Source organism: Anticarsia gemmatalis, chromosome 14 (assembly GCF_050436995.1).
Source record: "Anticarsia gemmatalis isolate Benzon Research Colony breed Stoneville strain chromosome 14, ilAntGemm2 primary, whole genome shotgun sequence".
Classification (NCBI taxonomy): domain Eukaryota; kingdom Metazoa; phylum Arthropoda; class Insecta; order Lepidoptera; family Erebidae; genus Anticarsia; species Anticarsia gemmatalis.
The window spans coordinates 6,003,679-6,029,017 of NC_134758.1; positions in this window are offsets into that span (position 1 = coordinate 6,003,679).

Below are 25,339 nucleotides of genomic sequence, written 5' to 3' on the forward strand. Positions count from 1 at the left end.
TCTAGTAAATGTTTGCATCCTACTTCAGATACCACTTTTTTAAATATCATTATTTGATTTATACGTGATTTTTCATTGCCGATGTAGTCCAAGCAATTTAGGTCACCGCGAATTCGAATCGTATAACATTTACATTCGACGAAAATAAACGATTGGAAACGGGTCAAATATTACATTGTAGTTACATCAGAAAAAAGGTCAACATTTTGTTAATTTAAAGATTCACCAAAATGTCATAATATGTTAGTAATTCTATGAAATTGTAAAACATAAACTGTCGCACACGTATTCGACGTTTGGCTAATGTTTTGTCAATTAGTGAAATAATGAAATCGGATCAGTAGTCCCTGACACTAGCTTTACACCTGATTTTCGTTTATAATGCTTAGATTGCAGCATAACAACAACCTCTTAAACGCAAAATCGGGTAATTGAAAAAGCTAACAAAGAACCATCTGCGTTTCCTAACAACGCCTACACACGCAACATCAACAGAACTATGCGAAAGCAATGTGAACGTAGACTTAAGCATATACAGTAACCATGCAAATGTAAGGAAAATCCGCCGATATCGCAACACGATCTTGAAACATGTTGAGCAAGTATTTGCGTCTGGAAGGCTCTTACCGGGATTTATAAAAGTAGGGTGCTTCCATCGAATCTGAGGATAATGATCACAATCCGACCCCAAATCCCGCCAATCCGCTACGTGTTACCAGAAGAGGTTCACTGAATGAAATTTTGTAGCCAGCGCAGTCGTACTGAGCTTTAATTATTTCAATCTTATTTTACTAGTGGTAGGGATTTTAAAACTATCAATTTGTCTTGAACTACATTTTTCTCTGTCCCCAAACGTGTTCAGCTTTATTACAATAATACTATATAAAATTTTATTACCAAGTGGTCGCAGGTTCGAACCCGAGGAACACGTCAATGACTTTTCGAAGTTATGTGTGTATTAGAAATAATTATCACATGCTCTAACGGTGAAGGAAAACATCGTAAGGAAACCTTGCACGCCTATAATTAGTTTAAAACATTTATTGAGGGCATGCAAAGTCCCCAACCCGCACTTGGCCAGCGTGGTGGACTCAAGGCCTAACCCCTCCCTCATTACTGGAGGAGACCCTTGCCCAACAGTGGGACATTAATGGGTTAAATTTATTTTAGTAGAAAAAAATTGACACCTAAATCCAATCAGAATTCAGGGTGTAACCATTTACCATCGGTTTACAATCACTACTGTTATCTAAAACACTCTTTTAAAGCGTTTATATACCGTAACAACAACCGTTTTCTACACATAGAGTGGTACGTTTCCAAACTTTCCAACTCAAAGGGCACTCAAAGATTCAATCATTGCTCCCTCGTTCACAACTATATCCAAGGCAATACAAACCACTAATGTAAAAAGTAAATGACCATTTTAATACGTAATTCGGTCAACACACTCTCCAACTACCGCACCGACCTTACTTAAGCAAATATAAATGTTTCTATATTAGTGTAATTACACTGAATAACCCGTAACCACCGTCTAAAACAATACTATTAAATTTTAAATGTATTCCACGCAGGAATAGTTAAAGTTGCTTGCTATTTGACTAGTCACTAAAAGGGTTAAACGCGTTAAAAGCAGAAAATAGACGCGCAAATTGAAAATGAAATAACTTTGCTAACGACTTTCGAATATTAATTAACTTGGCATTTCTATATGATTGTATCACAATTATTTTGCTTTCGAGTTGACCTGTTTCAGCTTCATAAAGAGTTATCTTCTAATTACTTAATTTCAGAACTATCTAGAATATTATTAATCTCATTTATAGAATACGAAATGATATTGTCACGCTACAAGTGTAGAAATTCATACACAAAGGAATAAAAAAATAATATAGTATGATTGCCAAAAATTTCGTGTTTTAGGAATGTGTCGCATTTTCTTTGTTAGCTATAATTGTATACAAACATTTGTTCAGTCATAAATCCTTTAAGTAAACTTGACACGCCAGTAACCCAATTATTTGTCGCTGGCTTATCGAATTATTATCTGTTGTGTCACGAAAGGGCCCAATTATAGTCAACCTTTCTGATATACGACACTATTTTTGTTTATCAATTTTATTTTAGAATAAAATACACTATTGGGACAGACTTTGATTTACTTACATACTAAAATTATATTTTGTGGTATGAATATTAATTTTACAGTATTCTCATGCAAATTTTCGGAATAAAATTTTATTTAACAACTGTACTGTCAAAAGTTTTAACCAAAACGTCCATGACCACACAAAACCGCTGAACAATGTAAAATGTGTGGGCGTAACCTTTACAAATTTATTTTCTTCTGTGGATTCCTTTGAACCATTCGATAAGTAAGTATTTTCAACATAATCCGTTTTTCACAGTTTATATTATCCGTTACATTTAAAAGACACGTGTACTTAAATAAAATAAACGATAAACCCTCGTTTTAGTGAAACGTTAATTTCAAATTCTACTAAACACTGAACTAGATTTTGGTGTTTACGATTTTGTTAATTAACAAAATATAAAGGCTTCGCCCAAAACGTGTCAAATGAAATGAGTGTACGGTACTAAACCCCTGGCTTTTTGTAAAAAGATCATCCGACCCTTTACGAGGTTAGCTTTTTTACGACTTTTTACGAGTCCCATTTCTATGTAGACGCGAAAGCCTGGAGACAATATGCTAAATTAAAGCCCCGCACCAAATTGTCAAGCCCATTAATTACATGCTAACGAAGTTTATTCCGTTCCCACTGCATAATTGGACTCATGCACTGAATAAATTAGTGGAGACGGAAAAATTGTGGCTGCCCCACGATTTAAAGGAATAGGGTCGTTCTAACAATCGAGAGATGTTTACCGAGAAATTTAGATTGTGAGCAATTAATACGGATTATGTGATCACGGCATGGAATATCGTTGATAAGGGTACCTACAATAAAGTATCAGCAGCTTAACCACATCTTAAGCACTGAATTGCTTAGAATAGAATGATTGTATTTCGCTTCATTTTTTCTTAACTTCACTTTTGCCGTTATTAAATGCTAAGACTGCGCTCATTAGACCCGTTTTTACAATATTGTTATGAGGGGTAATAGATATATCATACAATGATATTATCAATTACTTTGCATAAAACATTACTGGGAAAAATAATATATGAAAATGTAGTCTGATTATTATAACAGCTTTTATCGCAATTTGAGTAGGATTTGACAGTAGGTTTAACCCTAAACTAGAGATATGATCTAAAATCGTGTGTCGGCGTCGGCAGTCGTTTTCAGGTCATCAGATTAGACTTACATTTGTCTGAAATCTGACCTCAATACCTACTTGGGAAACCGCCAGAGATAAAACTATGACAATCATACTTAATCATTTTCTTTAATATTTTTAAGGGCGGAATAAGGTTTAAACGAATTTAAAGTTATACTTATATTTTGACAATGCATGTTTTGGTTACTTCATATAATGATGATTCCTCCCCTATAGATTCTCCCCGTGAACCAAATATATTATTTAATAAAAGCATATTAGTGCTTTAAGATAAGCACAATATACTGAATTCAGAAAACAAATGTAAATATCTAAGCTTACTATAACTAGAACTAAACTTTTTTTTTTTCCAATCACTGCCTTTGGGATTAATATTCACATCCATTCGCGTTCAAATCATAAATTGAAATAAAAGGCGAAAAGAGTTTCACATTGTTCTTCGTTTAAAAGTATTTAATTAAAATGACTAGTGATATTTTATAGTGAAGGTGTGTATTGCGTATAATTGGTATCGTTCAGCTCCCCCTAGCGGCCCTGCAGGGGAACTGTTATGGTGATAAGTAAAGTTTTAATTAGTTAGAGATGTTTAGCACCCCATTGAGCTCCCCTTTAGATACAGACTGAAACAAAGAAATATGGCAAAGGAACAAAAAACTCGGATAATTTAAATAACTGGCAAAGTTAATTCATACTACTTTTACAAATGCAATTTTAGAGAATAATTTTGAATAACTTCATTGAGAAGAATAACTTGTTATAAGACATTATTTTAACTCTTTAACTGACGCTGATATAGGCTCTAAAGCAAGAGTAAAAAAGAGTCAGCCTGCGACCACGACCAGTGTAACCTGCACCGAAACGTCAGGCATTCCAAGGTAAAATGCGTGTTCGCGTTGATTTTCGTATTCTATTATGTAAGGTAACATAATAACCAAGGCAATAGATAACCTTACATAATAAAATACAAAATATAAAATATTTCAAATCAATATTTAACAAAAACGAGCACAAAATCTTTTAATAGAACATGAACCATTATCCAACTAATTTAAGATTTACGTGAACTTTAAAACCTAGAACGAGGCCAAGTTTTTAAAAAGTCTTAAACCACTAACTAGGCAAGTCTGCTCGAAATCGAATTATAAAGCGACTGCAGTACCATTTTTATTAAAGTCATGTAGTACATTACGATCAAAATCAAAATCAAATCATTTATTCATTTAGGTCAAATATTGACACTTATGATAGTCGTTACAATTACTGAATCTACCACTAGCTCGGAAAGGGGGTAGAGCCTTATGAGAAGAGCTAGCGAGAAACTCACGGCCACTCTTTTCAATCGCCAAAAAGTTTTACAATGTGGTTGATACAATAATTGATCATGCGAGGAGCTGCCAACAATCAGCGATATAGACTAAACGTCAATTAATTTAAATGAACATAGCTAGGTTATTTATTAGTCTCTGATCATACCGTATGTTGGGAGCACCTACTAGCATGTGATAATAAGAATATGGGCAGCAAGTTAGCACTCTATGGTTGTGAACATTATAAAAGAAAAAAGTGACAGTTTTATGAATAACATCAAATTGTACGTAACATCACCTATTTGCATCATTAATTGCCCATATTTTACAATATTTAGACCTACTGCTACTGAGTTTATACAATTTATAGCAAAGTTCCCTAATTTCAAAAAATCCTAATCAAGCGAGCGACTAATCCCAAGAGCTATTGTCGTTTAGATACTCATCAATTCTGTAATAAGCTTTCCTAACGAGATGTTCCTTAACAGCAACTTTGAATTTTGGCAGGGGTAAATCCATGATGTGCTTTGGAAGCTTGTTGAAGAAACGAATGCCGAGACCTACAAACGAATTGTGCACCTTGTGTAAACGATGATGGGGACCTACTAATTTGTGTCTGTTTCTAGTGTTGTAATTGTGTCTATCGCTATTTGTTGCGAAAGTCCCTAAATTTTGTTTTATATACAACAAGTTTGCAAGCACATACTGTGATGACACCGTCAGTATCCCTATCTGCCCAAAAAGCTCTCTCATGGAGTCCCGCGCTCCTAAACTATAAATTGCACGGATAGCTCTTTTTTGAAGGACAAAAATAACATCTATATCAGCACCCTTACCCCACAGTAATATACCGTAAGACATGACGCTGTGAAAATAACTAAAGTAAACCAGTCTTGCCGCATCCACACCAGCAAACTGTCTTACTTTTCTGATTGCGTACGCGGCGGAGCTGAGTCTCCCCGAGAGATGCGCTATTTGAGTGCCCCATTGGAGCTTGCTATCCAGACTGATACCTAAAAAAGTTGCCGAATCTACCAAATCGATAGTTTGCCCATTTACGACTATGTTAGTACCTAAATTCCTCGCGTTGGGCATAGTGAACCTAATGCACTTAGTTTTGTCAGAATTTAATAACAGATTATTACAAGTGAACCAGTTGTGGACCTGTTCAAGAATACTATTGATATCAATAAAACAAGACTTCGAACGATCTACTTTAAAAATGAGTGAAGTGTCATCTGCAAATAATATAATATCACATAAGTCCTGCACCTGAAAGGGGAGATCGTTTATATATACGAGAAAAAGAAACGGACCGAGTATCGAACCCTGAGGCACGCCGAGAGAAACAGCTGAACCTGAAGACCTTACACCATTGATATCTACTCGTTGAATCCTATTACTCAAATATGACGCAAGTAAATCGAGCGCTGTATCCCTAATTCCATAGTGGTTCAGTTTCCTAAGGAGCGTATTATGTTGGACACAGTCAAATGCTTTGGAGAGATCGCAGAACACCCCAATGGCGTCCTGGGATGTCTCCCAAGCATCATAGATATGCTTGACGAGCGAAATACCTGCATCGATCGTTGACCTACCCTTTGTGAAACCATACTGTTTACCATGAAATAGCTGATTCGAGTTAAAGTGACTTTCGAGCTGCTCTAATATGACCTTTTCGAAGAGTTTGCTAACCGCAGGCAAGATGGAAATGGGCCTGAAATTGCTGGGCTCACTCTTAGATCCCTTCTTAAAGAGTGGTACTACTTTACTGTGTTTCATTAAGTCCGGAAACACACCAGCATCTACGCACCTATTAAATATTAAAGCCAAATGGGAGGCTATTTCCAGGATGATACTTTCTACTAATTTAACAGAGATGCCCCAGAGGTCAGGTGTTTTTTTGGAGTTGAGCGACCTAAAAGCCTTAACTACATCATTAGAGTTGATATGTTTGAAGAAAAAAACACTACCACACTCTTCTACACTATTTCGAAGTAAACATTCTGCCTTGGCAGGACAGGAATTCAAGGAGCTAGTTGTAGCTGTGGGAATATCAGCGAAGAAAGTATTGAACGTCTGAGCAACCTCTAAGTTGTTGGTGATAATCGTGTCATTTACTTTCAGTTCAAAATTATCTTATAATAAAAGTTGAGAGTTGTGGTAAAACTGCCCACGAGCTAGCGAGGTAAGTATAACAATGTACATTACTATAATATTAGGTAGGGGAAAAAGTTTTTTCGCATTATAGTAAGTATGAACATGTAATAAAATATTTTCTCTACACAAAAAATCTCGATATTTGGGTACCTCACGAGCTCATTGAAAGAATCTTAATGAACCATGTACTCATTTGTGATTCTTGAAGCCGAAGAGATTATATTACAAGTTCATACATACTATAATGCTAAAAAACTTTTTCCCCGACCTACCATTTTTATTAAAACTTGTTCACTCTAATTTAATATAAAAGATTGTCCCCAATCTAAACAATCTAACAAACAATCATTGCTTTACCAAGCTCATTCGATAATAATCGCAATCGCTTTTCAAATTGTACTCGCACGTATAATCGCACTGAATTTTCAATACCTCGCCAGCGTGACGTAATCGCTCCAATTTCAACATTACAAACGATTTTGCTCACATGCGATTTTCCATAGGTATGTGTCATCATCTAAATGAAGTAAGGATAAAACTAATGTAACAATATTATCCCTCGATTGGATGAAACTGGCGCAGTATATTCCAGAATTTCTTTCAGGGAGGTGTTTGGGCGTCCATCATGGCTGACGCCGGCCCACACGTCGCTATCATCAATCAAATCGACTTATCGCGTCGCAGTCCACCCGTGGAGCCAGCAAAAAATCGTTCCTTTTGCCTGTCATAGTTTCAGATCGGATAATTGCCTTGCAATTTGAAATGCATTTCCCGTTTTTCATGAAAGAGTGACTGGGTGAAATTAGTTTCTTACGTAAGGTAATCTTTCTTCACTGTGATGTTTATAAAGTTTTTGTACCAGTCATTGCGGCGAGTTTTAAGCTAGAATTACCCACAAAGTTAAATAATTAAGCTATTTAAATTGGGTTGTAAATAATTGATCAATTCAAATTAGGTTTTGGGTTGAGTTTGCTTAAAGCTTTGCGATGTAGGTTAACGGGATACTGCATTATTTAGTTACATTTGAACGGAACCGTTTCCTAAACCTCCTTTTCCAGACTGTGTCGTAAAAAAAATTCATCCCCACTACACTATACAAATTTTAAATAAAAAATGAATATGAATTCTATCCCTTCTAATACGGTTAGTCGACCACGACCAAAGCTGAGGCCAAACTTCTTCAACTAAGAAAGACTCCCCTAAGTAATATTTACCCCACCAACAATCGATCTTTCACACAACGTATACAGCAACAGAAACTCGTAATGAGCTCGCAGGCATCACAATCTCATCACATCCTCTCTAAAGACCAACACTAATCCGCAAAGAGGAAAGTCCCAGCTACAAGTTTTTCGATCACTATCATCCGATTGTCGAAACATCACGAACACAACACGTAATACAAAACGTTCCACAACAGAAAACTTTTCCAATTTTCCATTGCATCTCGGGGGCAGTATTTTATATTGTGTCGCATCACTCTTGCATGAAACGCCACTTCGGTTGTGTTTTGAAACGTACTCATTTAAGTGCCGTTGTGTTTCTATTTGGTTTGTTCGTCGTATAACAAAAGTCTTCGTATAAATTTAGATTCGTGTTTCGAGTGTACGCTGAATGTTGTTTTATTACTCCACAGATTGAGAGGCTTTCTACGAAGTACGTATTTCTGTGCTAGAAACATGAATATCGGCGAAATAGTTTGTTTGTTGAGGCTTACTGGGAATTGAGACTTTGAGCTTCATATGTGGTATGGATTTTGAAGAATTCCAATTAGAAACCGAGGTTGTATTCAATCATTTCACCCATAAACCTAAGTCTGAAGTGCAGATGTGTATTTTTTTCTAAAATGTTATCTTATTACAAGCGTTAAAGATTGCCTATATCAACTATAGCCTCCATCAGTGCACTTTTATGGTTAATATAATGATGACATAACAAGATATAAACATTTATATAGAAACTGACCCGGCAAAAGTTGCTTTGCCATGTAAAAATAAAAAAATTGTGTCACTTGGGTGTATGAAAAAAAGATGTTGGCCGATTCTCAGACCTAGTCAATATGCTCACAAAATTTCATAAGAATCGGTCAAGCCGTTTCGGAGGAGTATGGCAACGAAAACTGTGACGCGAGAATTTTATATATTAGATTTAAATTAATGTTTTTTCAGCTTTCTTATTAATCTTTTTAAAATACAAATACTATCAATGATTCACCCTATAAAACACAAACAACAGAACGGTCTTGGAGCATTTCGTGAACGGTATCTAGTAGCCGTAGCGTCCCCCATTGATCGTAACGACAAATGGTCCTAATCACGTGATATTGTAAACGTGGACAGTAGAACTTAAGCACCGCATACAGACCATTACACCAAGTGGTTCTTGGGGGACATTACCGCTATCGGACACATTGACACGCGAGGAAGACGTCAACATCCTTTATTACTATTTACTCTTTAAAATACAGATAATATTTAAAAGATATTGGTTAACTGTATTTGTTAGTCCTGATACTGCAGTTTAGCAGGTTAATTCGTAAAATATAATAAGTTTCTGTAGGCATGCTTGCCCACCGTGAAATAATTTTAGGGGTCCTTTAATATCTTTTCTAAATCGTTAAAAAATCGTTACAATCCTCGAACGCAGTTATCTAGCAATATGTGTATATATTCTCAAATAGAAAATCCTTCATTGTCTCTGAGGCACGGACTGAATTCAAGGTAAAAAGCGGGTAAAATCTGGAGCGACTGCCATAAAATGTAACCATGAAGTAAAATAATGAAAGCTTTCCAATCCCATTCTCGTTATTTCAAGTTAGCCTGCACGAGTTAGCAATGTAAACGAAACAAAAGTATTGCTGCATCCATTCCAGGAACGGTAGAGGCTTCGAACAAGGATGTTATAACGTCGGTGACAACGTGCCGAGCCTCGCTACTACGGGAAGCGAAGCGTTTCATATTTCCTGCTACGAGATAATTCTATATGCTGTATTAAAAGGCTATTGAAAGAACGTTTTATACTAAGCGATCCGAGAGTACGTTTGTAGCGTTGCAAACTTGATTTATATACCTTTAAAAACCTTCTTACTCGTGCCGCAGTAATTTTTACTAACATCAAACAACGGACACATGCTAACTTCAAATATTTGTTAATTGTACAATGTTTTGTTCTGTATGGAAATTAGACATACCATCTCAGACGCAGTGGTAGTGACGACCTTAACTATTGTGCCAGAAGGTGGTTGAAATGGTGAATATTTAGAGCCTTTGAATCGCTTGAAGGTATCGGATCCTAGATCCGGTAGGTAAAATATCAATTTATGATACAAACTAAAATCATCCTAAAATTGAATTAACAAAAGATAAAGTTCTTTTATTTAGGTCAAAGTAACTATAGTTGCTCAGAATGAGAATGTAAGTAGTATCATGTATTATGTAATTCACCAATGGGAGTCACGTATTTGGTAGTCGTTATGTGGCATGTGGAATACACAATTGGGCCCTAAAATGCACAAGGGAAAGGGACGAACTGACAACTTTTCTGAAGAATTGGTAAGACGTTTAAGTACCGCTAAATGTACGAAACCAATGCTTGCTCAAATCGATAATTTGAAGAAAATCGCTTTTATATGCTTCAGTGTATATTGCGGTTTACTCATAATTTCCCTTTATAAATATTTACATCGAAATGGAATGTTTTACATTTTACAAGTATCTGTATTTATTGGTACAAATGTAGAGTAAAAGTAGTTGGGAAAGTAGGTTACATGGTCACTGTGATTCTGTTGATCGTGAAATAACTTCCACACACGCCCAAGATCGACTTTCAGTAAACTTTAAAAACTAGGTAGAAATAGTTCCCAACTTGTTCTCAGTTCACTCCAGTGTTACACAAACCAAACAGAAATTCGTATACAGCTATTTCTAAAGAAAATACCTACCTACTTTCACACGAAAAACAAATGTAAAAAGGGAATTTTTCAATGCACATATTTAAAGCCAGAATGGGATGGTAGCAACTAAGTCCCAATCCAATTTCAACAGCGTTCAAGACAACTCCTACTGAGACCGTTTACTCAACGTATATATCTGTTTTGTTATTTTTCTAGACTTACGAAAGATCCTTTTCTATTTAGATTAGATGCAAAGGCGACTTATTTCGAGCGGTTAGTGGCTAGCCATGTCTCTGGAATCTACCAAACCTTTTAAAGAACAACACCGCTTTTTTACGTTTTGTACTTGATAGAACTAAGTTATTAAATATATCAGTTCCAACAATATCAGGTCCAACGCTACACAACAGTTAGCCGTCAAAATGACGTCACCAAAGATAACGTAAGCCTCGCTGACCTCTCACCTTTAAAATAGAGCAGAAGAGCAATATAGAATCACTTATAAGTTCGTTATCGACTTTTTATCTAATGGAGGAATTCAGAGTGCTTATGTAATTCAAAAAGCCTTATAAGTGAGAAAATTCGCAATCATGCTGCATTTTCTTTGCTAGTAAGAAAGTCAAAAATGTTTTCATTATTCCCTCTTATTCACGTACTCACTATAAACCTATTTTAGTAAGAAAACTACTACAATATGTTTTCTCTTTTTCATTTTGCTAAGGAGTGAGAGAAACAAAATTCCTTATAGGTAAGCCTTTCTTTATAAGCTTATTTAACCCAATGTGTCTGTGCCATTCCGTGCACTCATAGGCCTAAACGCTCATGTTCATCAAAGCAGTTTGCTGACGCTATGCAAACATCTTATGGAGTGCTGAATTAATAATAAGACTAAGCGGTACGTACACCATATTTATCAACAGCCAACCGAAAGAGAATGAAAAGTGCGTCGAAAATTTTTAAAGGATGTGGAGAATCTTATAGTATAGGTATACTCTCTACATTATTATGAAGATTCGATAATGGCCATACTTAGGCATCCTTAGTGTAATTAATTGTTAGATCGTAAACGTTTATCAGTCGTGCCCGATGATATCCTAAATAATTACAGCCATTTACTCGCCCTAATTTCCCCGCTGCGTAATGAAAGAGATGCCTAAATACGATATCATGTAAAATGTTGTTTTGAAATTATTTAGTGGCTTTTCAATTATAATGATAGCTATCAATAAACTAAAAATAGAATAACGCTTGTCATGATGATTTTAGGCGAAGCACCCACTCGTCAAATTACCAATACTTATATATGAAAATTTCCAGGAACATCATAAAATCCCTTGCCTAACATAAATGTTTGCTTCGGTAACTTTTATAACTTCGTATCATAATAAACACACTTAACTTTACTTTGGCACTTATGTTTTACTCCAAGATCAACTCAAAAAACAACAATAAGCCAAAGTTAAACACAAACAAGCAAACTTCAATTCCTAACTTCGTTTTGTTTGCTTTCCTTTGTACACGGGTTCCGAACAAAAATTGAAGAATGTGAGCAAAAAGGTTTGCGCTAATTTGAAAGCTGTCAACGAAACTGCGCTTTTCGGTGATTATGGTCAATTACCACTTCATTTTGACTTCAGGAATGAGGTACTTAGCACAAAAGTTTTTAACTGAATATTTTGCGTTCATTCTGTGTCGAGCTGGGTTCAAAACAATACTGGTGAATGGCACAAAAGCGGGCGTGATTGCAAGTCTCATTTGCATGTTTCATTGACCGACAATTTAATTTCCACGGGCCCTCTCGGGGCGTTAATTTTCGTTCATTTGTCCTCCGACACATTTTCATAAAAGTATTATTTTGTACATTTCGATTCATAATTGTCGCCTAATGAACTGTTTTACGTGATCGTTTTATGTGATGTATCTCTAGCGTGTGATTGCGGCTTTAAATAAAGCACACGGTCACGTACGCTCATGAAAATTTTATCGAAATGGTTTCATTTCGAACATTGTTATTTACCTGATTGACCTAGTGGTCGTAATGTACGTGGATCGTGATTTCAGTTGCAACACCCAAATTATTAATGCCGTTTTCCAATATAAAATTTTCAGTAAACCGAGTAGAGAATTTTGTTAGTACCAATTCCTCGCATCTTAATTTAACGATTGAGATATACAATGAACAACTTCATAATTTTCTAAACAAGTTAAATTTACAAAGAAAAACTAAACTTAGCTTTCCCCGTTCGAATACTAAGCATAATTTATTCTACAAAGATTGCGTAAGATCCTTGAATAGAATTACAAAGGAAATCCGTTAATTTCCTTTACGTGACCTTTCCACCATTGAATTATGTCGATTACGTATTGCGATTTACGGCCCAATCTTACAGAATTCCCTCAAGTTATAATTAATTTTATTATCTTTAAGTATAGATTGCGTTAGGTGTTTGCCCGAGTTATGGCACGACTGGTAGTTGAGTAAATACGACGTATTTTCTTACAAAAAAAAAAGTATGTAGTTTAAACACGTTACCTGTACTATCATCTAAACAATGTGAGTAAAAACTATATCATTTTTAAAAGTTGAAATAATATAACTGTACAACAGTTATGTTATTTTAAAGTACTTAGATAGTAATGATTTGAAAAGGTTTTTTAAGTGTGATTTAGCAATTGATAGAAATATTAACTTCACTTATGCTTTAAGACTGTTGAAAGTACACTTTAAAGAAATAGAGTGGACTAATCACCTTAAATACCAATAAAGAAAATATGCTGAATAATACCAGCCATTTTTCATTCTCTGTAGAAAAAAGCGTGGGATCTAAATCCGAGGTGATCAATTCTGTATTCATCGTTACGTACATACGTCATCCCGACCCTCGTTAATAATATTAATAAAGATAATCTTATTACCAACTTGCTGTCTCGCGCAACTTCGCTTGCGTCACATAAAAGAGAATGCGTCAAAATTTTCCCCATTTTTGTAACATTTTTTACTAGTACCCTGCTCCTATTGGTCGTAGCGTGATGATATATAGCCTATAGCCTTCCTCGATAAATGGGCTATGTAACATTAAAAGAATTTTTCAAATCGGACCAGGAGTTCCTGAGGTTAGCGCGTTCAAACAAACAAACAAACCCTTCAGCTTTATAATATTAGTATAGATATAAAAGAAAAGCGGTATTACTGGTATCATTTATTCGTGTTATCAATCGTCCACAGTCGCAGTTTTTCTCTGTGTATTCCTTTGAGTGGAAGCGAGTGTAATGGTCAAGATAATATGTTTCGTTCCTCTAGTGTAGTGGGAACATTAATATTTGTCAAAACGTCGTCGCTCGGGAACTGCACGAAATGTAGCAAATATAACTGGAGTTTTTATATAAGTAATTATTCTTGCTCTTTGAGTGGATATCATTTGCGACGGACTTTTTTATTTGGTTTGGTTAGTCATTCATTCGCGGGCACTGTTTAGCAAAGCTTTAGAATAGAGAATCAATGATTTATGTTTTGCACGATTTCATCGCGTGATATTTACTTGACTCATTAGTACGGATGTATATGTGATACCCCTCTAATTGAAAGGTACAAAACCATAGATAGACGAAAAATGTACTTTGTATTGTCTATATATCAATCATAAAATACGCATAACTAAGGATTCTCATGCCTCATCATTAAAGTTTTGAAATTTACCAGTACGTAATTACATGAATTATGAAGAAACTAAATACTTAAATGTTTGTAAAAAAGGTGATTAATTAAATAACAATTTTTAAGCCGGCGAATTAATAGCCAAGAAATTAATCAAAGAAACACGTTATACCCACTTAAATTTCAAATCTCTAACATTAAATATTTGAGTTTTTTAAGATCTAAGAAGATCTCTTATAATTTCTTATTGAAAATCTTAAAAATAAATAATTTCACGCAAATTACTAATTAAAACCTTACAAATTTACATTCCCTTCTAAAATCGCAAACGATTAATTACACCGCCGACCAATCTACGAAATAATATTTACATAATTGAGATGCGTCTAAATTTTAATTCATTTGATTGGATTCCTCGGATTCTTCGCGCGAACCTTATGACTGGTATTCCAAGTTATTTACTTTAAGGAATTTCTCGTTTAAGTCGAGAGCCTGTGGACATTAATATAAGGCAAGTCGGAGCTATCAGGAACACTGCGACCCGCATAATGCGACAGAACCACACAACTTCGCTAGTTGTTATCGGCCTATTTTATATCTATGAACTTGAGGCGAGTGGAAAGTGTGCCCTAAATGTAGTCGAGTGCTTCATATTTCAAAGACTTCATTTCGGTGTTTCTTTTCGTGACCCCATTTGTAATTTGGGTGGGTTAAATACGTGCTTTTTGGTATTTAGACTTTTTTAATTTGCAGTCGTAGCCTTATGTTGGGATTGTGGGACAATATAATATTATAATGTATGGTCTTAAACGCAAATCAAAATTAAAGGTCATAATACCTTATTTATTCACCCGACGTTTCGATCGAATTACATTGACTGTAATTCGATAATATTATGTGTACAAGTCGCGAGAGTTTAAAATCGTTAATTGTGTGACAACATGGAAATATACATATTTCCGAAAAAGCCAAAAGTTGAATATAAAAAAGCTTAACAAAAGTAAGTATCACATATCCTAAAACAGTATTTTTGTTAGAAGACATGCTTTACTTTAGATTTGAAAGAAATTTAACTATTATTTCTCACGCCAGCAAAGTGCATTTTTGGCAACAACAAGCCATTAAAGTAATGCTACCTTACTAAATCAACAAGCATCAAAATAGCAAGTTTTATACCAACGAAATGCATACTTTTGAAAAATTCTGCGAATACTTTCCACGGCTAAAAGTTCAGGCTGTAACAAAAAATGGGTGCTGAAACTATGCCTAAACTGAAAAAAACCTGGAGTGGAAAAGCTTTTTTATGTGTGTTGCTAACACTGCACTGTGTTTTTGTAACTTGTACGGCCTTGTTTTAACTCTTTTCACTCGAAAATAATTTAGAAGCATTGTGTACCACTGGACACTCGACAGTCCATTTCAAAATCTCGAAAAAGAAAATAGTTATTCGCAACCTGGTTCCAAATGTAATTTAAAAAACCAGAATAGCCAATGTTACTAAAACATAGATATATGTATTCCAATAACAGTGAAAGTAAAGGCGTGATACATTTGTAATTATTCCAAAGCCACTGAAACTCTAATTCCTAATTGAACCAATTAGCAACTGTCACATACCGTGTTCTGGTCAACCGAAAGCCTGAAAAGTCCATTAGCAAAATTGACACGATCCGACTGAGCAAAACAGTCAATGCTCACGGGAAAAACCTCTTTCGCTAATTAAATAAACTGCACAGAAATGGAAAAGAACTTGTTATACGTTTCTTATGATAGTCAACAAGCGCATCTCAACGGTTGAAATGTAAATTTATCGCAAACGAGTCTGTTTATTGCTCGTCTACGATCCTCCTTGCAATCCCTCAAGCATCAACACAGAATTAATACTCCCTGTTTTATTTAACATTTACGTCTCATTTAAAAAGGATTTTCTTTGAAAATCAATTACGGGAAATCTTATTAGTCTGCTAGGCTCTTATAATATGACATGAATAAGAGCGGTATCACAATACTGTTCAATTACGTCATTCATTGTGTATTAGGGACTGTACAAGGAGATTATTCGCTTATAGAATACGGTAGTTTAATTTGGTCGTACTGTGTACGCTATAAATAAAATTTAATTAGGAGGATGCCTGATACAAATTAGATTTGTGCTATGTAAAGACGCGGCGCAAATCTAATTAAGTCTTGGGATTGGAGACATATTTGTAGAAATTATACATTCGTCAGAGCACAAATCAAACTTTGATGCAAAGCCTTTTCTTCAATATTTATGATTAACTAGAAATATTCATCACTTGGCTTTTTATGGAACGTTTTTACTTTGTTACTTGAAGAGTATTAAGAGTAGCAGCGATACCATCCACTGTATCCTCACGCGTCTTTCAGAGGTAAACAGGACAAACTTTATAGATATTTTTATTATGAGATCACCAAAAATATAGTTTATTGAAATGTTCTCCAATATACGAGTTCACATTATCTAGGCAGTAAAACTTTTAGAAAAACTAGTGTCGCGAAAAATCGATAGATACCACGCAACCGTTTTACCATTTTTATTGAACTCTGAAACTGCATATCCATAGTTCCTGGTCCATTCCAGTTATAGCAGTTGGCGAGACCGGGGGATCATTTACATTTTGCTCGATACATTTACATACACTTTTGCCCCACTCCCGTAGGAACACTGAGTCGTAAAATGCAGAAACAACACTACGATCAGTGCTGCATAATTGACGTTGTATCTCTTAACAACTTGTATATCTTGTTGAATATCGTTTTACGGTCTGTTTCCGTCTTCAACAAAGTATTGTTTATCATGAAGAAGCTTTGATACAATAAATTCTTGACTGCTATCGTACAGTATTTGAGTACTCGTATGGTGCAAACTCATATTATCATAGTGTGTTCATAATTATCCCGCGAGCCTGGTTTGGCTTACTGAGTTATATCTAAAGATCTCGTAACGTAACGTAACGTATTACATACACATCAAATTCCTCCTCCTCAAATCCATTGAGGGGCTTACATGCTTAACTACATAAAATACACATATAAAAAAGAGCATTGTTAAATTAAAATACATTACATTAAACGTAATCAAGTGTTCCGTGCTATATCCTAGTCACTTTTTTGTAGCTCAAATAAAACAAGAGCGGACTTTAAGTTTTCTTAAGCAACGATGAAGGCTTCTTTAAAAACGGTTTGTTTAATTAATTATGTTGCTTGCAGGCTACGCTGGACGATGCAACTTGTACAGCAAATTAGTTTTGAAGACGTTTTTAGTTTAACAACGTGAATAATCGGGATTATAAGAATAACTCTTGAGTGATAATGATCAGTAACCGGCTTACTATAGAGAAATTTTCCACGAAAATCTGTTTAGCGCCTCTACCGGGCTCCGTAAAAACTATTTTGGCAGAACATTTTAAATGTCAAACTCTCGTAGAGGATTGCGCTACAGTAGCGTGATTTTCTACAATTTTTATAGACGACTATTTTGTTATTTGTCATTTAAAATGTACAAAAAAAAATCTTACGGCACCCAATACAGTAGCAGATAAGGTGACTAGTTAACCGGTTGTTGATAGTAGATAGTAGTAGATAATGGCGCTACTGTATTTTTTGGATTGGATTATCCCTGTTTTAGAATATTCATCCCCAAGCGTGTTCATTCCACAATTATAACTTAAGCATCAATCATTTACTCATCAAATATTAACATAGTGTAGAACTATGGTCAAAGACGTTGTGAAAACGATGACCTCTATTTCTTTCTCTAATCTAAGAAGAGATCTTCTGAAATCTAAGCAGATAAACCCTACACCTACCTACAATTCTAAAATAAGAAACGTTCACAAAGCTCAACAAAGAGCTTGTAATATATTTCTTTCAATCATAAAGCCTTTTTACAAATGGTTATAGAAATTCGGACAGAGCGTTTGTTTGCGTTTCACACGATCGACGGATTATTCCGACGGATCGAGCCTATTTTCATGCAGACTACATGATCTGTTTTAAAAAGGATTACCAACGGCTTTGGTACATTGTTGACGTTATCCCGCAGGCGTGCTTTTATTACGGTGTTTGTGCCGCGGGTAATTTGATTATAGTGCTAATGCGTGCTGTTTAGAGTCGAAACACTAAACTGAACAAAATTAACTTAGCTGTGTTATGTTGCAGCTAGCAGTATCGAAAAACAGCACGTGTTTTGTAAAAAATAAAAGGTATTAAATAAACCATGATCTTAATGTAAGTATCATTTATTTTTAAATTACTGTAATGTCAGTTGACTTATAATACTTAGGAGGCATTGACATGGTAAAGCCCTAACCTCTCCCTAGTTCTGGAGGAGGACACTTGTCCAACAGTGGGACAGTAAAGACTTAAAAAAAAGATTACTTGGGACTTACTTACTTACGCAAGAACCTGGAAATCACGAATCGAAAAAACCTTTAAAAATTTTCTCTTCTCAACACACACTAATACCTAACACGTAATTTTTAGTTTATACGCATATTCTTCTTCAGTCTGAGACAATAACAAAATAATACATAACTGATTGACTCCCAAGGATTATGTAACTTTCACTTCTAAAATTAAGTATCCTCCCCCCTCTAACTCTAACAAACACACCCCCAACTGTAAACAATCCCCTACAACAAATGTTCCAAGTGTAACTAGCTTTACAGAGGCGTAACTGTGTTTGTATTTGTTTTTTCCTGCTCAATCACATCGCTGTAATGGATGACGAAACTCCGAAGAAACTTCAACACACAAAAGGTGACGGATGGCCTGTACTTTTAACCTTATGAGATATGTCCGTGATATATTTTATAGTATTTTTGTAGGTTTATGTAACTATAGTAGTATGATATTGATCGTGATGAGGATTTTTAGTTAATTGCTATTTATTGTAACGATATTATAGAAATGTCTTGCAAGACGAAAATTAACTTCACATGTGTCTATTTGAATGTGACTTGCTACCAGTCTTTGTTTCGGGTATTGGATTAATACCAGTGAACTTGTGTAACTGTGTCTGTAAAATGTATGGTTTAATATTGCTCACTTGGTTATTATTTCGATTTCAAAACAGAATATGAAATTTTCGAGTAAAAGATGATACTTATTTGTTTAAAATGTTACGTGTAACATTTTCTGTGTCCTTTTTATACAGGGTGTCCCAAAACTCAACGATAATCCAAGACAGGATGAAAGGCCAAGTCATACCGGTTCTAGGAAAAATAAAAAAAAAATTCCATGTCACTTAGTTCAGCTATAATAGACATTTTTCAAAAAAGTTGAAATTTCACACCCTTGCTCGCATTTTCAAGTCCTGTAATCACCAATGTCACAATTTCGCTGTGTTTTTTTTAATTTCGTGATCCTCATTAAATATGCTATTAATCGTAAAACAAATTAATGCACAAAACATTGTTAATTTAATAAAAAAAGTTAAGTTTTAGTGAGTCATAGTTCACAAAAATATCTTTAGTTAACTTTGACGCTTAATATTGAAAAAAAAATGTACTACACTACCCTTGGCAAGTTATATCAAAAGTTGGCGCATTTAATCAAGATTTTAAAATGGTGCAACACTTGCCACTTTTCTTGCCATTAAAAATGTTATTTTTATTTGAACGAAGAGTATCCCCGCAGATGGATCGGACGCAGTGGTACAATTTTATGGCCTCCTCGTTCCCCCCATCTAAATCCAGTAGATATTTTTTACTGGGAATGCATAAAAAAAAGTTTTTTCAAAATCAATACAAAATCTATCAGAACTTCGCCAGAAAATTGACACAACGTCAGAGGAAATAAATGCAAGGAATTTTGCTTGACCGGTGAAAAGATCTTTTGCACGCCGTTGCAGAGCCTGTATTCGTGCCAGAGGGAAGCAATTCGGAATTACTTTAGTTTAAGGAGAATAATTAAATAAGAACGATGGTTCGTTCATTGTTTTTTTTTAAATTATTATTACTTATTATGTTTATTACATTAAATATTGGTTATGGACTGACTCAATTACCTCTTTACTAAAAAGAATTGCTTCCCTCTGGCACGAATACAGGCTCTGCAACGGCGTACAAAAGATCTTTTCACCGGTCAAGCAAAATTCCTTGCATTTATTTCCTCTGACGTTGTGTCAATTTTCTGGCGAAGTTCTGATAGATTTTGTATTGATTTTGAAAAAACTTTTTTTTTATGCATTCCCAGTAAAAAATATCTACTGGATTTAGATGGGGGGAACGAGGAGGCCATAAAATTGTACCACTGCGTCCGATCCATCTGCGGGGATACTCTTCGTTCAAATAAAAATAACATTTTTAATGGCAAGAAAAGTGGCAAGTGTTGCACCATTTTAAAATCTTGATTAAATGCGCCAACTTTTGATATAACTTGCCAAGGGTAGTGTAGTACATTTTTTTTTCAATATTAAGCGTCAAAGTTAACTAAAGATATTTTTGTGAACTATGACTCACTAAAACTTAACTTTTTTTATTAAATTAACAATGTTTTGTGCATTAATTTGTTTTACGATTAATAGCATATTTAATGAGGATCACGAAATTCAAAAAAACACAGCGAAATTGTGACATTGGTGATTACAGGACTTGAAAATGCGAGCAAGGGTGTGAAATTTCAACTTTTTTGAAAAATTTCTATTATAGCTGAACTAAGTGACATGGAATTTTTTTTTTATTTTTCCTAGAACCGGTATGACTTGGCCTTTCATCCTGTCTTGGATTATCGTTGAGTTTTGGGACACCCTGTATATTAGTGTTTTTTTAGTTTGTGGTTTGTGAATATTTTGTAAAAACCCGAATTTCGAGAAACTAAAAGCATGTAAAACTTCTGTAGCGTACAAAAAATGGTACGCGTAATACAGTTTGCTTTAGTAAATCATGAGCACACAATCCTTGTAATATTTGTGCACACCAGTTACAGTGGTTTCGTCAAGACCTAAGTAAACCGAGCCCAGGCATTACCCCAATAAGTTCTCATTTGAAGTCACAGGCACGCAATGCAAACATTTTCCGATTGTAGGGAAACGTACTGCCATGGGCACACATATGTCCCTACGGTTGTAGGCTCTACATTCGCTTGCTATGTGACTACAAAGGTATGATATGTCTGGATATATCAAGCAGGACATGTTTTCTTCAATTGAACTGTCCAAAATCATCATAATTGGATGGACTTTAAAAATATGATGTAATCGTTAGTCTTAAGTACCTAAATAATTAGAGGTAAGTAGTTATATCAAAAATATATATCGGTTCCAAATAGGAGACTTCACTAAGAGGAGCTTTCTTTTAACGCATCAATAGGTATACCATACCAATAAAAAGGTTTTCAAAAGTAAAGATACAATGTTTGCATATAATGTGTTCTAAATGAAACCTTATGAAGTACTAGCTGACCCGCGCAACTTCGCTTGCGTCTCATAAGAGAGAATGGGTCAGAATTTTCCACGTTTTTGTAACACTTTTTACCATTACTCTGCTCCTATTGATCATAGCGTGATGATACAAAACATCCTTCTTTTTACGAAAAACATCCTCAAAATTATTTATATCTCTTAATATATGTAACGAAGTTGCGCTAAGGCATATCCGTAATTTCACAGATTTCAGACGTCATTTCAGATTTCATCGTCAAACAGTTGCCATGACAACGCAATTTTGTTAATTCAATGTCATTATAATATTGATTATTCGGGACTTCGTTCGCCACCTGAATTTTCCCGGGAAATGCGTCATTTTCCCGGGATAAAAAGTAGCCTATGTCCATTCTCGAGTATCAAAATATCTCCATACCAAATTTCATGCAAATCGGTTCAGTAGTTTAGGCGTGATTGAGTAGCAGACAGACAGACAGACAGAGTTACTTTCGCATTTATAATATTAGTATGGATTGTTTGTTTTACGGAGGCGATTTTTTAAACGTAGTTTTTTATGTTGATCCTATTTGTAAGCAGCATTATTATTAAACTAGCTGACCCGCGCAACTTCGCTTGCGTCACATAAGAGAGAGTGGGTAAATTTTTTCCCCGTTTTTGTAACATTTTTAACTGGTACTCTGCTCCTATTGGTCGTAGCGTGATGATATATAGCCTATAGCCTTCCTCCATAAATGGGCTATCTAACACTGAAATATTTTTTCAAATCGGACTAGTAGTTCCTGAGATTAGCGCGTTCAAACAAACAAACAAACTCTTCAGCTCTATAATATTAGTATAGATTGCAAATATAATAGCAGGCACATATTAATGGTCGTTGCTGTACAAACGATGTATTAAAATGATGTCGGTTGAAGACAAAGGTTCGTAGTAACGAACATAACGATGCCTTCGCGTGGAGATGTTTTGTCTTCACTCAATACAAGACGGACAAATGTGCTGGAATATTAAAAATAATAATATATTATGGAATGCTGTTTTTGTAAAAAATATACAGAAATAGGGTTAACTAAGCTTGACGTTATAGTGCATTAGCATTAACGTTAGTTTATTTCAAGCTAACCCAAGCATGAACAATAAATAGTGAAATAGGTGTCATGGCGCCCTGAAGAGACTAAACGAAAAATTTGAGCTATTTGAAATTTCATGCTAAAAGATACTTTCATAGCAGAATCTGATTAGGTGTCTGAATGAAGTAGGTACTATAAATGCAGCTAAAACACAATATGAGCCTTCAATAAGCATATGTTTGTATAAGTTCGTAGGTAATTACTAATAATTATCGTCGTTGTAAATATGCCATTGCCAATCAAAATGTTCACCGTAATCTTTAAAAGATTAAGAAAATACGGGTTCACCAAATTATCCCGAAGTATCGATCGGTATCGGCAACGGAACTTATTCTCACTCAATATTTCCAATGTAACTGTTCGGTTCGGAGTTATGACACAGGAAAGCTTTTATCTCACAGCTCAGACCATCCACAATGTCTTGCCGGATTCTTCTTCAAGGAATCTTTATTGCAAGGTTTTGAACCGGAAAACATATTTTTTAATTTCATTTAAATGACAGTTTTAACTTTAATTTCAACTCGAATAGAAAAGTTTGTTGAATTTTTCTTTTATTTTGGGTGATCTAAAATCTGTTTGAAAAAACATAATTGGGTACTAGTTTAATAAAAAACTATGAGTATATTTAACGCTTTTTTTTAATTTATATATTAGTAACGTTTTAAATAAATAAATATAACTGTAAAACTCACACTTCAATATGATTTAATTAAAAAGAATGGAATGGAATAATAAGAAATTATAATATTTATCACAACGCCATCTAGCGTTTTTCTTGATACCTTTTTTAGCATGTTGTGTGCTCAGGTACCTACAAGATCACTTACAAGTTCAAGAAACCTACGTAACTACATAGTTTTCAAAAAATGCATTAGATGGCGTTGATTGATCTGTTTGACATTGTTAAGAACTAGATGGCAGCAGTGTCTAATTTTACTAACCATGAAAATAAATATTTTGTACATTATTTTTTACTAGCTAGCTAGTAAATAGATGTATTATCGAGACTGAATCGTTGTTAAAATATTGAATGAACCTGGGGATAAAATCGAAAATAGCGGCATCAGTTGAATGATATTACTAGGAAGTCTAAAAATTACATTCTACTGAAACTGAAAAGGTTTTATATTAAAAACTTAACAACTTAAAACGAGAAATACTCAATTAGTCCACTTAATTATAATTTATTCTACTTAATTTAGTCGGTAAAATAGTTTTAATATAGCGTACAAATGAACAGTGTCATCAGTTCTGCTAACAATAACGAAACAGACTTCAAACAGAACATTCAGACGAACCTCAATATTTCAGCAAAACCTAATTGGACGTCGCGTGTTGTACCATTCGTAATTTACTTGAAACATGAAACAACAGAAGCAATAAAGGACACATTTCACGAAACAAACTTACCAACTCAGTCACGTGCGATTCAAAAATAACCTTCCATTTTTGGGATTACCTACTAAACTACAAACATTACTGCCTTGGTGGTCCTAGCAGTAGGCATTTAGGTCGACGCTTATTAGACCCAAGAATCTAACCAATATCTGGGTTAAAAATTGGCTATAAAATTGAAGATTTTCAGCAGCATAGAATTTTACAATGAAGCTTTTGCAAGGATATTATGTGGTATAAGCTTAAACAATTCCGATTTATCATAATATATTAGTATAAGATTTTCCATGATTAACTCCCTGTAATTCACGCTATTTTCGGTTTTACAACATTTGGTTTCAATTTTTATGTAATAAAAATTACTTTTGTATCTGGCCACTCTATGACTAAGGTTCTTTATCCCCAACAGTTATATAACATAGATAATTAACTTACATCCGATAAGAAACCTTTAAAATAAAATAAGAAATTAAAATATCGATCTCACCTCGACTCATCTCTGGTTCAAACAAAAAAAAAGGTGTATTTACAAGTGATGCAGTCACCATAAACATTATGGAGTGTCCTTGACCTTCCCAAAGAGACATTACGGATGTGTTGCAGAACATTCGTACTGAACTCATTCCCACCGCGAACAATCGTCATGTTGAAATGGAAAATATCAACTAACCTCACAATGAACACCATGACGATTAATTACTTTTATATTACACAATCAAACATGGCGTAGTTTTGTTTCTTTTGTCATAGTGGCGTTTTAAACTATTCGCCGTTGTCATAAAAATCAAAGAAGCTAATAGGTTTGTTTCTTTAACTTGTTTGTGGAATAAACATATTTTAACAGAAGAACTTTAACTAAAATAGGTTTATAGTTCATGTAGAAATAAGAGGTGTGTTTTAGGTGTGGAAAAATGGTTACTCACAAATGTGTTTTTCGTATTCTAACTCTGACTCACTTGTTTTCATACATTTTAGAGTTGAACTCCTAGCTAGTTGTGAAAGACATGTAAAATAAATGGGATTCCCTCAAAATAAAAGAACACCTCTGCGATATGACTAAGCCAGTAATCCCAACATTCATACACCTAC